The sequence below is a fragment of the Oryctolagus cuniculus genome, chromosome 16 (assembly GCF_964237555.1).
Source record: "Oryctolagus cuniculus chromosome 16, mOryCun1.1, whole genome shotgun sequence".
Taxonomy (NCBI): domain Eukaryota; kingdom Metazoa; phylum Chordata; class Mammalia; order Lagomorpha; family Leporidae; genus Oryctolagus; species Oryctolagus cuniculus.
Window position 1 is genome coordinate 16,844,061 of NC_091447.1, and position 12,210 is coordinate 16,856,270.

The 12,210-nt window shown below is 48.3% G+C and overlaps 1 pseudogene; it reads right to left on the reverse strand.

Annotated features, from left to right (window-relative positions):
• Positions 1-7,436: 7,436 nt before the first annotated feature.
• LOC100340918 (large ribosomal subunit protein uL2-like) lies at positions 7,437-8,167 on the reverse strand (annotated as a pseudogene).
• Between the last annotated feature and the right edge of the window lie 4,043 nt (positions 8,168-12,210).

Consider the following 12,210-nt stretch of genomic DNA (forward strand, 5'->3'; position numbering starts at 1 on the left):
GAAAGCCATCTGAGTATTTCTAGCAGAGCCCAGAGCTGATCACTGTCAAGAAGTCTTTTGGGGGGCCATTTGGAGTGGCAGCTAAGGTGTCACCTGGGACACCAGCTTCCCATGTAGAGTGGCTGGGTTTGAGTCCTGGGTTCACTCTGATTCCCTGGCAGGCAGCAGGCGATGGTCCAAGTGGTTGAGTCGCCGCCACTCATGTGGAAAGAGGGTTTCTGCCTCCTGGCTTCAGCCTGGCCCAGCCCCATCTTTTGTGGGCGTTTGGGAAGTGAATCATTTGGGAGCCCTCTGCGTATCTTTCTGTCTCTGCTTCTCAAATGAATTAAAAAACAAACAAACAAGCATTTGACTTAATGGTTAAGATGCCAGTAAATATGCAAGCATTCCACATTGGAGTGCCCAGATTGGATTCCTGGTTCTGGCTCCTGACTTCAACTTCCTGTTACTGCAGATCCTGGGAGGCAGGGTCATGGGATGAACTGAGTTCCCAGCTCTCACCTTCGACTCTGGCCCAGCTCTGGCCATTGTGGGTATTTGGAGATAAACCAGTAGATGGGACAGATGGGGCATTCTCTCTCTCTCTCTCTCTCTCTCCCTCCCTCCCTCCCTCCCTCCCTCAAATTAAAGAATTCATCTTGATCCTCAGCCTGCAAAAATCCATTGAGCCCTGGGAGAGAAAGTAGGATTGGAGGAGGCCAAAAAGTGAGTCAGAACACTCACTGGCCCAGGGAAGCAACCTACAGTGAAACAATTTATTTTTCAGTAAGTAAGTGTTTGCAAATGGGTATATGAAATCATATTCTTATACTTAATTATAAAGTTTGGGTTTAAGAGCGTCAGATCATCAGAAGGCATTCCAGAAAAAGAAGTCCTGGAAGATAAAACTGGAGAAAGATGGGTAGAATAAAGCCAGAATTAGGATAATTAAGAATAGACCACAGGGCCGGCGCCACGGCTCACTAGGCTAATCCTCCGCCTGCGGCGCCGGCACACCGGGTTCTAGTCCCGGTCGGGGCGCCGGATTCTGTCCCAGTTGCCCCTCTTCCAGGCCAGCTCTCTGCTATGGCCCGGGAGTGCAGTGGAGGATGGCCCAAGTGCTTGGGCCCTGCACCCGCATGGGAGACCAGGAAGAAGCACCTGGCTCCTGCCATCAGATCAGCGCGGTGCGCTGGCCACAGCGCGCTGGACACGGCGGCCATTGGAGGGTGAACCAATGGCAAAGGAAGACCTTTCTCTCTGTCTCTCTCTCTCACTGTCCACTCTGCCTGTCAAAAAAAAAAAAATAGACCACATATAAATGAATGAGAAGACAAAGAGGGCAGGGCTGGCATTGTGGCATGGTGGATTAAAGCCCTGGCTTGCAGCGCTGGCATCCTGTATGGGTGTTAGTTCGAGTCTCAGCGACTCCACTTCCAATTCTGCTAAAGCACCTGGGAAAGCAGCGGAGGATGACCCAAGTCCCTGGGTTTCCACATCCACATGGGAGACCCGGAAATCTCCTGACTCCTGACTCTTGGCTTCGGATTGGCTCAGCTCTGGCTATTGTGGCCATTTGGGGAGTGAACCAGTGGATGGAAGACTTTGCGCTGTCTCTACTTCTCTGTGTAACTCTTTCAAACGAATAAAATAAATCTTAAAAAAAAAAAAGAGGGAAATAACCCTTGTTACAAAACATGCCAAGAGGTACCAGTTCTAGACCTGGCTGCTCTGCTTCCAATTCAGCTTGCTGATGCACCTGGGAGGCAGCAGATGATGGCTGCTGAAGAGCAGTTCAAGGCCAACCACATGGGAGACTCAGGTGGAGTTCCCGGCTCTTGGCTCCTGCCTGGAGCAACCCTCATTGTTGCAGGCCTTTGGGGAGTGAATCAGCAGATAGACGATATCTCTCTTTATCTCTGCCTCCTTCTGTCTCTCTGCCTCTTAAGTACATTAAAATAAGTAAATAAAGCATACCAAGACAAACTACAAATTACACCTCTTTTTCTCACAAATGAGCTGAGCCTCATCTGTAACAGAATACTACGACATAACAATTCCTTTGAAGTGAAAAGTGATGGCAGCAGAGAAAAAGAGACATAAGTAATACCCCATTTGTCTTGAGGGTCACTACCTGTCCAGGCACAAGTTCAAGTTTTGAGAGCTGAGAGTCAATAATCCAGCCAATGATGACAGGTAATGAAGGCTGAAAAGGACAAAGAAACAGCAACACAAGAGGTCAGAGTGAGACTACAGCGTTGACTTCTGGGAGCAGGATCAGAATAAAATGAAAAATCAACAGGCAACTTGAAGGGAAGACCAACAAAGAATAACCTAATTCTTATTTTGCCAAGAAAACCTAAACAAACAAAAGCCATAAACTACAAATACCATGTATCACTAAAGAAAGAGGAGGACCAAAAGGGGGGGAAATATCAGAATAAGGCTAAATCTTTAAATTGAGTTCATTTAGATAAAACTCATCACAATGCCCTAGTTTCCTCCTTTCACTAGATTTTATGATTCATGAATTCTTCCTAGTCTCTATATTCTATTATGCTGGTCTATTTTATTGTGTGTTGGGTATGAGCCAAAGAGATTCATTAGGGCTAAGCGCAGGTGTAAATGTAACTGACATCCAGCCAGGCCACTGACCTGCCATCAGAGAACTCTACTGATGGGGTAAAGTTAATCTCTGACGAAGGAAAGGAAAAGTATTGGCCACACCCTCATGTTCATACCACATGAACTTAACTTCCATTGACTGAAGCTCTTGGGACCTTGCTCAGCACCTGGCCTAAGAGTAATCCGTCTCAACATTGCTCAGAAAGTGCGGGGGTAGCCCAGTGCATGAAACATCATCCAAATAGGGATGATGATAGCTAAACGGACTCTTACTCTTTTTGGAAGGTTGGCCATGGACACATGTGGAGAGAACTTAGCTCTTCACTGTGCTAATGGCAGTAGTGTATGTTGTCCAAGTGGAGACTTCCTGAGTTAGCAACTCCCTGGTTGGCTCAGTTCTGCAGTGTGGCTCTGCCAGTGGTTTCTGGAAGCTTACTCTTGATCCTTTCTTTTTTTCTTCCCAATGACCCTATCAGCCATTTAAAGTCTGTGATGAATCATTTCCTGCTGAAACAGGTTAGAGTGCCTTCTATTCTCTGAAACTGACCCCTGATACACAGTAAATCCTACATTAAAGTGGACATAGGTGTGTAAACAAATTCATGGGGATAATGCTATGATTCAGGTGTGTACAGAATGCACTGGGGACATGGAGGAGCCAGCACCTGACCCGACCGGAGGGAGCAAAGCAATGAATCACAGTGAAACCTGATGGCCGTGTAGGAGATTAGCAGAAAAACAAGGAGAGGAGGTCACACAGGCCAAGGAAACCGTAAAAAGGCACAGATGCTGAGAGAGAAAAGAGTTGGGTTGAGAGGTAAGAAAAGTAAGAGAGGAGCTGCTGAACAGGTTGCAGGTGTTTAATAAAGACCATGCACCCCAGAGCTGCAAGGTGCTTCTGATGTGACCTTGGGTTGCCTGCGTTGGTCACATGTGCAAATACTGAAGAGGAGAGAAGAGCAGTTCAAGGCCAACAAGGAGCTTCAGAGCCCACACAGCAGCACAAGTCTTCAGTGTCCTTCTAGGTCCTATTCCTGGACTCTTAGATTTACCCTGTGGTGGCGAACAGATAAAGTGGGTTAACAAAATGTTTCAAAGTAAACAAGAAAGTTAACAAATCTGAAGTTGTTTGGAAGCCCCTGTGGGCCTCTGCAGGGACACCCGTGGCACATTCCTGCCGTATCACCCTTTGCCTGCCAGTGCTGGCGGGGGTCCTGTGTGAGTTAGCCGTCTCCTGGATCTGTCTTATAAACCCAAGAGCACCTGGCACCCTGAGCACTGGACATAAAAGAAGAAGAAGGGAAAGAATGTGAGTAGATTTGTTCAAATCTGTGTTTGCTATAAAAAATGTCCAGGAATAACATTCTCTCCTTAATCTCCCACATTCAATATCCATTTATCCATCTCCTCACCATCCATCTATCCTTTTTTTCCCCCTCCATTCCTGCTTTAATTTATTGACATGCTCTGTACCTATTTACTCCTTTATCCATCACTATAATATTGAATACTTTTCTAGTGCTTACCATGAGTTAGACAGGGCCCCACGTGCTTTCATCATTAGCTCAGTTAATGTAGTCCCCACCACAGCCCTGTGATCTGGGTGCTATTTTTATCTCCCTTTTACAGATGAGGAAATTAGAAGAGAGATCCAAGGTCACACACCTTGTATCGATGACTACCCATCTTGGTGTTCACAGCCCTTCTCTCTTCTCTCTCATCACATTGATCACCAAGTTTTTTGGCTTCATCTCCTCTGGGATTTCCTGTGGGTGTCTCCCCTTTGCTCTTTTCCTTCTAGTTTGTTCCGTACAGGCTCCCTCCCAACCACTGGGCTCCCCTGGTTTTGGACCAACTGGTCATTCTGCTTTCAACCTCTCCTTCCTCTTCCTCCTCACTTCAGAGATGGAACTCCATGCAGGTGATCTTTGTGAAATGTTTGCTTCTCAAGGCAACTGCACTGAGCCTTAAGCAGCATCTAGTGTGTCCCGCCTTAGGCTGCTACAAACAGCAGCATGAGAAACACCATGAGCAACAAAAATGCCCCACACATTCTCAAGTGCCGTAGCTGAGAACCTCTGTGTAAAGCACAATACACACACACTCAAATGGTCCTCTTCCTCAAGCCTGCTTAAAACCCTTGGATGGGTTTATTCGTTCCACAGATGTTTATTCCTCACTGTGTCTGGCCCTGTGTCAGGCAGTGGGGAAGAGTGGTGAACGGGCCAGACAGAGCCTCAGCCCTCTGAAGCACTCTGTCCAGTGCGGGTGGGGGATGTTGGACAGCTACCCATGGATGCATCAGAGGTCAAGCAGGAGAAGTGCAGGCAGGGCTGACAAGGAGCCTGCGGTGTCGTAGAGGCTCCTTGACAGGTCAAAGGTTTAAACTGCAGCCTGAAGGAGGGAATGGACATGCGTTCTGGTCACAGTTCCTGATGAGAGGGGCACCCTGAGTTCTGCAACTGCAGAAACCTGGCCAGGCTGGGGCAGAGTGGTGAGGAGGGTGGGGTGTGGAACGAGGCAGGAGAAAGCCACAGGGCAGGCAAATGTTCTTGCTATCATTTAAAAAATAAAATGCCCCGTGTTGAGTGTGCAGGTCAGTGAGAAGCCACCGCCACAGTCAAGACAGCACACTGTACGATGCTGGGCAGCACACCCACCCCCATGTCCCCCGCCCCCGATCCCTGGCAGCCACTGCTCTGCTTCTCCCTTCACTACAGAGTAGACTGGCCTGTTCTAGAGTCACGGGAAGGGGTCTTGGCACTCCCGCATGCTGCAGGTGAGGAAAAGGTTGGAGGGGAGCATGAAGGGCTGGGCGAGAGCCCTGGGCAGGCATCAGTAGTAACCTAGGCAGGATCCACATTGTGATGCTCACACGGGGGTAGAAGGGATGGGAACATACAACAAACACACCAGAGAACTTTTAGGACAGATCCATTTCCTTAGCATGGCCTCCAAGGCCTGGACCCACGGGCCCAAACCCATGCTTCCCAACAGAAAGTCCACATGCATTGTGCGCCAGGCACAGAGAACAGCCCCCAACTCCCAGAGCCAGCCACAGTCTTCCGCACATCTAAACCTGCCCATGAACTGTTCCCTTTCTCTGGAAGCCCCCCTTCCCCTTCCAGTAGAATTCCAGTCCTCCCTCATGAGCCAGCAAAAAAGTCCTCTCTTCTGGGGATCCGTCCTGGCATTGCCTGGAGGATGAAGTCCTTCCCTTCTCTACTCTCTCCCTGATCTCATCACAACCGGCACGAATGTTTGTCTGTCAATCCTGACAGATCGGGAGCTCCTTCACAGCAGGGACCATGTCATCATCATCAGCTTTGGGTGGCCTGGCACATAACAGGTGCTCAGTAGATACCTGTTGAATGCATCAGTGTCCCGCCCAATGCTCTTTATCTCCATCTCTCTCACACCAGAGGCAGTTAAAAAAAAAAAAAAAAAAGCACTGGGTGGTAACCACCAGAAAACAGAAATTTATTCCCACAACCAACCAGACTGGAAACAAAAGTGATGCTTCAACACCTCGTGTCTATGGCAAGACTTCACCCTGCTGATCAGAAGTAGCACCTTTGCACCCTGTTGCTGTGTTGACAAGACACAGGGAAGATCCGGAGACACAACTCTTAGGGATTTGCGGGGTGCGTTCCTAGAAGTTCCTAAGAGGCTCATTTGTGGTCGCTTAATTGTGATTGCAGAAAGAAATGACACCACCTTTTGTTCATTTTTTCCCCCTTCTACTTAATGTTTGCTTTTTACCCGAACTCCATTACCTACCCTGATTTTCTTAGATCAGAGTGAGGAGGTGGAAAGAGGAGGAAATGGGTGGAAATGATTATGTTTACATGTATACCAGTAAATATTTCAGATCATTCCAAGTTGCATTTTGAGTAATTAGTCGCTTGTTTGTCCTAACTATTAAAGTGTCCTCTGATACAAGAGAGTACCAAAAGCTATTTATGACATGAAAAAAATCCTCAAGGATATCACACTTTGAAACTTTTGAGCTTGGTGTTGTGCTTTTAACCAAAACCAGACAGAACGTTGAGCACCAATGCTCTTTGAAATCACTGTTCCATGGCCGGCGCCGCAGCTCACTAGGCTAATCCTCCGCCTTGCGGCGCCAGCACACCAGGTTCTAGTCCTGGTCGGGGTGCCGGATTCTGTCCCGGTTGCCCCTCTTCCAGGCCAGCTCTCTGCTGTGGCCCGGGAGTGCAGTGGAGGATGGCCCAAGTACTTGGACCCTGCACCCCATGGGAGACCAGGATCAGCGCGGTGCGCCGGCTGCAGCGTGCAGGCTGCGGCAGCCATTGGAGGGTGAACCAACGGCAAAGGAAGACCTTTCTCTCTGTCTCTCTCTCTCACTGTCCACTCTGCCTGTCAAAAAAAAAAAAAAAAAGTTGCAGGGTAGGTATCTTTCTAAATTTCTTTTTTGATCATAGTGCATAAATTTAATTTGGGATTTGGGTTTTTAACTACATGCTCTTTTTTTTTTTTTTTTTTTTTTTTTAACCTGCCACACGTCTGAATTCTACACCAAGGCACCAGACTCAGGATTGGGTACGAACCTGTTTCCTAACTGGAAACACAATAGATCTCAGGGCCGGGATGCCCATTGAACTACCAAGTCCAGGATGCCATGTCCCTTCTCTCCGAAGGAAGCCTCTGGCCCAGAGCACTCTCCCTTCAGAGCTTCTGCAGCTTACCAGAGGTCCACACCATTTTCTCAGCCTTGTACCCAAGAGGCTCCAGCAGAAGACCTCCCTCCCCAAGCACAGATGTGCACTGCCCGGGTGGTTGAAGGGCAAAGATTACTAAGCCCATCACCCCTAGTTCTCTTTCTCCTGTGCAGCCTTGGTTCCACGGAGACGCTCAGTTCTGCAGGCAGCGATGAGACCCGCTTTGCGGCCAGCAGGGGCATCCCTGTGGATAGTAGAGGGTTTGCCAATATGCTGGTGGTCGTCACAGCCTGCACATGCAGCCAGCGGCTCCTTTTTGCCTTATACGTGTAGGCACGGCCGGCCTTCAGAATGGGCTTGTCAATCCAGCCAACTCCAGCCACCACACCGACCACAGCTCTGTTGGCAGAAGAGATGGCCTTCTTGTAGCCCAGGGGCAGCTTCACATGTGTCTGTACCGTCTCGTCTCGGGGTTGTGGGAGATGACGGTGGCGTAGTTCCCAGACGCCAGGCCAACGTGCCCCAGTGCCCAGGCGTCTCCTCCAGGCAGCACACGATCGTCCCCTCTTAGGCTTGGTGCCCACAGGAAGAACACTGGCAAGGCTGAGCTGCGCCTTCTTGTTACAGGATACAAACCGGCCCGTGTGGAGGCCCTCGGTGGTGATAAACAGCTCTGTCCGTTTCAGTATGGATCCCGGAAGACCACCTTAGCGAGGGGCGTGCCATGTCTCAGGGCGTGGATGATGTCCTTCACGATATCTTTGATGTAGTCGAGCCACTTGGCAAAGTCCAGGAAGGCGAGCAGCGCCGTTGTGGTGCTTCACGTGTGCGCGGGACACGGAACCCACTCCCTTCCTCTGCCCACGGATCACACGGCCCATGGCAGCGCATCTTTCCACAAGGGCAGCCGAAAGGACTACATGCTCTTGATTCCCTTAATTCCCTGGATTCCTTTAATAAAGGGGCAATTTAATTCATTCATTCATTCTCTCTCTCTCTCTCTCTCTCTCTGGTATACAACAGCACTTTAATTGGCATAACCGGTAAAGCCGCCATCACCTCTAGTGCCAGTATCCCATATGGGCACTGGTTTGAGTCCCAGATGCTATACTTTCAATCCAGCTCTCTGCTATAGCCTGGGAAAGCAGCAGAAGATGGCCCAAGTCTTTGGGCCCCTGCACCCATGTGGGAGACCCAGAAGAAGCTCCAAGCTCCTGGCTCCTGGCTTTGGATCGGTGCAGCTCCAGCTGTTGCGGTTGGGGTGTAAACCAGCAGATGGAAGACTTTCTCTCTCTCTCTCTCTCCTTCTCTGTCTGTTTAACTCTGACTTTCAAATAAATAAATCTTTAAAAAAAATTGTTTCTTTCACAAGGATGTCTTGTTGGGGCCTAATGTTCTAACTTAACAGTAAAAAAAAAAAGCTGTCATTATCTCTTAAAGAAGGAGAATTGCATACAAAACCTTACATAAATTATAATGAATGCACTGACAAGTGGCAATGCAAATCATTTGCAACTCAAAGCAAGTTACAATTCACAGTGTTCCCGCGGGAAAACACCAGTCAAGAAAGGAAACTGGATCCTTAGGCTCAGATTTTTTTTTTTTTTTGAGATTTATTTATTTATTTGATAGGACAAATTACACACACACACTGAGAGAGAGAGAAAGAGAGAGAGAGAGAGAGAGTGAGTCTTCCATCTGCCGCTTCAATCCTGAAATGGTCACAATGGCCAGAGCTGGGCCAAACCGAAGCCAGGAGCCAAGAGTTTCTTCCAGGTCTCCTGTGTGGGCGCAGGGGCCCAAGGACTTAGACCATCTTCCACTGCTTTCCCAGTCCATAGTAGAGAGCTGGATTGGAAGTGGAGCAGCCGGGACTCAAACCGGCACCCATAAGGGATGCTGGCACTGCAGGCAGTGGCTTTACCTGCTACACTATAGCGTTGGCTCCTAGGCTCAGATTTTCCCAAGTCTATTAGACAGGCAAGACTGAGATGACAACTGGTTTAGGAACTCACGCTGAGATATCCTGGAGTGTCACCTCTGACACATTAAGCCCTGCACAGGTTATATAACTGTGGTCACACAGAGTGACCAAGCCCTGGACTGCTGTGCAAGCATGTTCTGGCCCCAGCCTCCAAGTGACAGGGACAATATACCAGCAGTTTAACCAAAGATATGTAAAAGGTATTAAACATAGGCCAACAGAACATTTAACTTGATTACAAGGTCATAATCAGCAATAAGGTCTACAGTCTAGGGCGGTTTATCAGATATGAACTTCAAGGACAAATTTCTTTTCAAAGACTTTTCCAGATTAGTGAGACTGACATGTGGTATCTACAAGGGGACTTTAGAAAGTTCCTGGAAAAGTGGAATTAACATTTTTATTTAAGTATAAAAAAAACCTGAAAGCCACAGAGTTTTCCTGTAATCTATACTTTCCATGAACCTTTTGAAGACCCCTGCAAATGATTGGACTTTGGCAATGAGTGCTAGCGTCAGCTCAGCCTACACAGCAACACTGGCAGTGGAGTTGGAGGGCCCATCTGGTCTTAACTCCTGCTTGTGGATGCGCACTTGCTGGAAGGCAGCCAGGGAGGCCAGGACACCGCGCACCTGCACCCTGGGGAGCGATAATCTTTATCTTCATGGTGCTAGGTGCCAGAACGGTGCCACTAAAAGTCAATGTGACCCTGATGGAGCTGGAGGCACAGGATCCCACACCAGGAAGGAGGGCTGGAAAAGCAGCACTAGACAGGTGAACCAGGCACTGCCCAGCTGGCCATGGGCAGCTGATAGTCCCTCTCCAGGGAGGACGTGGCCATGGCCGCTGCCACTCCAGGTCTGGTGCAGCATGCCACAGCTCCTTGATGTGGCGTGGTCATGGTGGTGCAGCACAGCCATGCTGGTTCTCCAGGATCTTCTGGAATCCACCAGGACCAATTCAGAAAGGCAAACAGGAAGGTGAAGACCCTGTAGATGGGTCCCCCAGGGGACGACCCCCTCACTAGAGTCCCTGTTGATGTCACTGGTGCAATACGTCCAGAGATAGCTTGATCTGCGTGGCTGGGGCACAGCAGGTGTCTCATGTGATCTGAGTCATCTCTCACGTCCAGGAGGCTCAAGGGCCTTCGTCAGCACCATGGTCCTCTTGGGGCCTCATGCATCTCGCTGAAGAAAGTGTGGTGCCAGATCTTCTCCAAGATGTCCCAGTAGGTGACCATGCTGAGCCTGTTCTGGGCCCCATCTCCATGTGAAATTCTTTTGCCTGCCATCACACCACAGTACCTGGGCACCCAAAGGCGGAGGGGAGCAAGGCCAAAGGCAGTTTTGCTCAGGAAGCCACTACCACTGATGAACACAGGGCAGCCGGCTCTAGGTGAGGGCTCATTTTTTTTAGTAGATTTCAAATGTTTATTTATTTTCATTTGACAGAGAGAGACAAACACACAGAGAAAGACAGAGAGCTCTCCCATCTACTGGTCTACTCCTACAAATGTCAGCAATATCCAGAGCTGGGCCAGGAGCCAGGAACTCAAACCACATGTGTGGCAGGCACCCAAGTACTTCGGCCATCACCTGCCACCTCCCCGCAGGGTGTGTATCAGAGGTGGAGCCAGACTCAAACCCAGGCATTCCAATATGACCTTGGCGGGGGTGGGGTGGTAGGGTGGGTGCTTCAAGCAGCATTTTAACCACTGCAAATAAACTTTTGAGTTTAGAATAGTTCCAGATTTACAGAAAAATTATGAAGATAGTATAAAGAGTTCTCACATAGCCCTTACCGAGTTTTCCCTACAATGAGCACTAATTAGTAGCACTATTCTCACATTTGTGCAGTGGATTTGTTACCACTAACAAGTCTTGATATGTTATTCACAGTTTTTGCCTGATATTCTTTTTTCTGTGCCAGGGTCCCGACAGGATGACACATTGTATCCAGTCCTTGTGTCTCCTTAAGCTCCTCTTAGCTGTGGCAATTTTCCTTGGTTTTGAATACCTTGATCATTTTTTTTTTTGCTTGTTTTGTTGTTCTTATAAAAAATAAGATTTAAAATGCATTTAACATGAAACTTCCGATTTTAACCACCTTATGGAATTAAATCCATTTGCATGATTGTGCAATGATTACCACCACCCAACCCCAGAACTTTCCCTCCTCCCAAACTCTGCCTGTTAAACACACACTCCACAGTGTCCCCTGCTCAGCTCTGGTAGCCATGGCTCCATTTCTCAATCTCCATGAATTATTCTCTTCTAGGTACTTTGCATAAATGCATCAGACAGGATTCGTCCCTTTGTGTCCAACATATTTCCCTTAATGTAATTTCTTCAAGGTTCATCCATGTTGTCACACGGATCAAGATTTATCTATCTATTTTGAAAGACAGAGTTAGAGAGACACCTTCCATCTGCTGGTTCAGTCTCCCTGGTGGCTGCCACCGCCAGCCCTGGACTGGGCTGAAGCCAGGAGCTTCATCCAGGTCTCCCATGAGGATGGCAGAGGCCCAAACACTTGGGCTATTGTCCAGTGCTTTTCCTAGGCCATTAGCAGAGAGCTGGATAGGAAGTAGAGCTTCTACCCATATGAGATGCCGGAGCTGTGAGCAGATTCTGTTCTTCTTAAGACTGAACTGTCCTATTGCTTGTGTATATCTCATTTTGTTGCTTATCTGCTGTTGGACTTGAGGACTGCTCACACCTTTTGGCTGTTGTGTCTTTTCCAATTGCTGGGAAATAGGATAAATGAGAGAGTTAACTTGTCCCAAACCAAAGATGACAGAGAAAATTAAATGATTTTAGCACTGCGTGTTATCTCTCTATGTAGGGAACCAGACAATAGCAAACATGGATAATGGTCTGTGGAGAGAGGACAGGAGATAGAAATGTTCAGAGGAACAGTGATTTAGCACAGGGTTTTGTA